The sequence below is a fragment of the Heloderma suspectum genome, chromosome 4 (assembly GCF_057233095.1).
Source record: "Heloderma suspectum isolate Gila_16-S chromosome 4, 16-S_ref, whole genome shotgun sequence".
Lineage (NCBI taxonomy): Eukaryota > Metazoa > Chordata > Lepidosauria > Squamata > Helodermatidae > Heloderma > Heloderma suspectum.
Window position 1 is genome coordinate 34,585,510 of NC_139461.1, and position 4,784 is coordinate 34,590,293.

Here is a 4,784-nt window from a genome sequence, read left to right on the forward strand (position 1 = left end):
AAATAGAAATGAAATAAATCTCAGTGTAGTTTCATCTGCTGTCCAGATGTTAACCCTTGATGGGCAACTCCAAGGCCCATGCTGCTCTCCCTTCTGATGGTTTTTTTTTATCTTTAACTGGACTTGAACTGGACAGTCCTTCAAATAGAGGACTGTCCTCTGTAAAGTAGGATACCTGGCCACCCTAGCTTGTCCAGGTGGACCAGCTGTAGGTAGCAGATGTTGGTGGCTCCAGTGTTAGTGGGGTGGTGAATCAGTCAGAACCAGTCAGAGCTGCAACAAGAGTTCTGACTGGTTCTAGCTGAAACCTGGAGTGGACCCACCACCCCACTGACATCGAAGCCACCAGCCTCCACTGGCTGTAGGTCATGGAAATTCTGTGGTGCCTAACTGGCTAACTCTAAAGATCTGGACTGTGTCCTCTGAGGCCATTCTGATGACATGCAGGGTCCAGGGGTTCTAGTAGGAGAAGTGGGCTGGCTACAAAAGCAAAAAGACAAGTCCCAGCCTCCAAAGAACTTGCAGTCTAGATGTTGACAGTGAGGAAGGCAAGAAAGAAAGAAGTAGAAAAGAAGAAGCCACATCCTTTTCAGAACAATGTACTTCCTGGCCTGCACTCTGCAGTAGGTAAGAGAAATTTGGAGCTGTAGATTACATCGCAAAGTCTGGGCCAGTTACCCTGAGCTTGGTTTTTGCAGCATGCTACTTGTCCCCTTGTCTGTATTCACGGCGGGATCTTGAATATGAAAACATGCATGATCTCCAGACCACAAAAGTTGCTTCAGGCTTCAGCTAAGACTTGTGAGCAGGGCTGCCTGCGTGTGTTAGTGTCTGTGCATGTGCACACACACCCATGCTGTAGTTTTGCAGAAGCACAGAAAAGTCGCAGAATTTTATTTATTTATTTATTTATTTATTTATTTATTTCATTTCTATACCGCCCAATAGCCGAAGCTCTCTGGGCGGTTCACAAAAACTAAAACCAAACAACACACAACAAAACAATTTAAAATATATAGAACATTAAAACCACAATATAACAATACAACCACAATAAAACCTAGCAGCAGTACAGGAGTTTAAAATACAGATTTAAAACAGCAAAGATAAAAATTTAGAAAGCTAAAATGCCTGGGAAAATAAAAAGGTCTTCACCTGGCGCCGAAAGGAGTACAATGTAGGCGCCAGGCGAACCTCACTAGGGAGCTCATTCCAGAGCCGGGGTGCCACAACAGAAAAAGCCCCCCTCCTAGTAGCCACCCGCTTCACTTCCTTTGGCAGGGGCTCACGGAGAAGGGCCTCTGATGATGACCTTAAGGTCCGGGCAGGCACATATGGGAGGAGGCGATCCTTCAGGTAACCTGGCCCCAAGCCGTTAAGGGCTTTGAATGTTAACACCAGCACTTTGAATCGGGCCCGGAAATGGACTGGCAGCCAGTGCAGCTGGAAAAGTACTGGCGTAATATGAGCTCGCAGGCCAGTCCCTGTTAACAATCTTGCTGCCCTATTTTGGACCAGCTGAAGTTTCCGGACCGTTTTCAAAGGCAGCCCCACGTATAACGCATTGCAGTAATCCAGACGAGAAGTTATCAGAGCATGGATAACTGTAGCTAGGCTATCTCTGTCCAGATAAGGGCGTAGTTGGTATACCAGCCTAAGCTGATAAAAAGTGCTCCGTGCCACTGAGTTCACCTGTGCCTCAAGTGACAGTTCTGGATCCAAGAGCACCCCCAATCTACGAACCTGATTCTTTAGGGGGAGTGCAACCCCCTCCAGAACAGGTTGAATATCACCTAGCCGGACAGACGAACCACCCACTAACAGTACCTCCGTCTTGTCTGGATTGAGTTTCAGTTTATTAGCCCTCATCCAGTCCATTACCGTGCCCAGGCAGTGGTTCAGAACAGCCACTGCCTCACCTGGTTTTGATGAAAAAGAGAGGTAGAGCTGGGTGTCATCCGCATATTGATGGCACCTCAGCCCACACCTCCGGATAACCTCCCCCAGCGGTTTCATGTAGATGTTAAACAGCATGGGGGATAAAATAGAGCCCTGTGGAACCCCATGGCACAATTGCCATGGCACAGAGCAATAATCCCCCAGCACCACCTTCTGGAATCGGCCATCCAAGTAGGAGCGGAACCACTGTAGTGCAGTGCCTCCAACTCCCAACCCAGACAACCTATCCATAAGGATACCATGGTCGATGGTATCGAAAGCCGCTGAGAGGTCCAGGAGAATCAACAGGGTCGCACTCCCCCTGTCCCTCTCCCGGCAGAGGTCATCCCACAGGGCGACCAAGGCAGTTTCCGTTCCAAAACCAGGCCTGAAGCCCGATTGAAATGGATCTAGATAATCCGTTTCATTCAAGAGTGCCTGGAGCTGTCCTACAACCACCCGCTCAAGCACCTTGCCCAGGAAGGGGATGTTGGCCACTGGCCTATAATTGTTAACATCCTCTGGGTCCAGGTTAGGCTTTTTCAGGAGTGGTCTAATTACTGCCTCTTTTAAAGCAGCAGGCACCACTCCCTCTCTCAAGGAGGAATTTACAACCTCCTGGACCCAGCCGGACAACCCTTCCTTGTTTGATTTAATAAGCCATGAAGGGCAAGGGTCAAGCACACAAGTGGTCGATCGGACTTGGCCAAGCACCTTGTCCGCATCCTCAGGCCTCAGTAACTGAAACTCATCCAATAAAACTGGACCAGATGGTGCTCAGAACACCTCTACCAATGGAACTGCATTAATGGTGGTGTCCAATTCATGACGAATCTGAGCGACTTTATCCTCAAAGTGCCGCGCAAACTTGTCACAGCGTGCTACCGAGAGTTCCACCGTCTCTCTCCCTGGCCCAGAATGTAACAGGCCGCGAACCACTCGGAAAAGCTCCGCTGGACGACACTGAGAAGATGCAATGCTGGTGGAAAAGAACTGCCTCTTTGCCACCCTCACCGCCACAGAGTAGGCTCGATAGTGAGCTCTTACCTGTGTTCGGTCAGACTCAGCACGAATTTTCCTCCACCTGCGTTCTAGCCGTCTCCCCTCTTGCTTCATTGCCCTCAGCTCAGGTGTATACCAAGGAGCTGGCCGGGCTCTGCTCAGAGGGAGAGGGCGCTTGGGCGCGATCGTGTCAACCGCCCGAGTCATCTCTGCATTCCACAGAGCGACCTGGGCTTCGACAGGAGCACCAGCCATACCAGCAGGAAAATCCCCCAGAGCCCTCTGGAATCCATCGGAATCCATTAATCTCCGGGGGCGGACCATTTTAATAGGTCCCCCACCCTTGCAGAGGGGAAAGGCCGCCAGGAGTCTAAACCTCAGCAGGAAGTGATCTGACCATGACAAAGGGACAGATGTTAATTCCTCCACTTTCAGATCACCATCCACCTGCCCAGTCGAGAAAACCAGATCAAGCGTGTGTCCTTTTATATGCGTTGGGCCGATGACATGTTGGGACAGCCCCATGGTTGTCCTGGCAGCCATGAAGTCCTGAGCCGCCCCGGATACAGCGGCCTTGGCATGGAAGTTGAGATCCCCCAGGACCATCATCCTGGGGGTCCTCAACACCAAGTCCAAGACCACCTCCGTCAGCTCAGGCAGGGAGTCTGATGGGCAGCGGGGTGGGCGGTACACCAACAGAATCCCTAATCTGTCCCGGGTACCCAACACAAGGTACAAACACTCAAGATCTGCACTCGAATGAGCAGGAAGCCTGGAGAGGGAGATTGAATTCCTATAGACCACGGCAACCCCCCCTCCCCGACTCTCAAGTCGGTGTTGGTGCTGCATCGAGTACCCAGGAGGGCACAGCTGGGAGAGAGTGACCCCTCCTAGTTCCCCCACCCAGGTCTCAGTAATACATGCCAGGTCAGCCCCCTCATCCACAATCAAATCATGGATGAGGGAGGTCTTATTTTGGGCCGACCTGGCATTCAGCAGTAGCACCACCAGACCCGAGGGCAGACTGGTAAGGCTGCCAGGAACCATCAGGTTGGGGGAAGAACCAGAAGAGGGGACAGCTGTAAGGTGTCTAGCCCCTCTTCTCCTCAGCTGGCCTGTTAATCCCCCAACGCCATACCTCCCCCTGCCCGTGACCACAGTTTTGGTGGCACCTCCCCCACCCCCTGAGTTGCCCAATAGTCCTCCCAGGCACATATTAAAATATTAAGATATAAAATACACAACAGTTTAAAAGAATATAAAAGAGAACAGCAGCTAAGAAGGAGCAGATAGTCCACGTTTGCCCCTTCCCCTTGTCTTTAAAGCTGCTGCCCTCTGCTGCTGCTGCTATTTGCTGCTGGTATTGTGGCTGCTGGTGTCTCTGGAGAGGCAGGTGGGTAGATCTTCAGGTGAAACTGGAATGTGAAACTGGCCATAGATTTCAACTTCCAGATAATCTGGGCTTCATATTTTTAAAAATAAGTTTCTAGCCCTTATGATCACCATGATATTCTGTGCATATGATGTCTGCCTGGTGCATGTCTGCATGGATGTCTCCTTGAGTTCACTGAGATGTACTCCCAGAGAACGGTGTATAGGATTGCAGCCCAAATCATGGAAATATGCTTATGTTACATAACTTACACAAGTTGAAGAATTTAGGATTTCTTTTTGTACATAGCTCTGCATGTAAGTTACCGGCTCATGCAGTTATGCTGTACCTGTACATGTAGGTACAGGAATGGTGCCCATATACAAAATCCCACCCAACCTAATAACAGAAATCTCATTAAAAGGGCATCCATAAAAAGAAAGGGAAATGTAAGGGTTTTTAGCTATGTTTA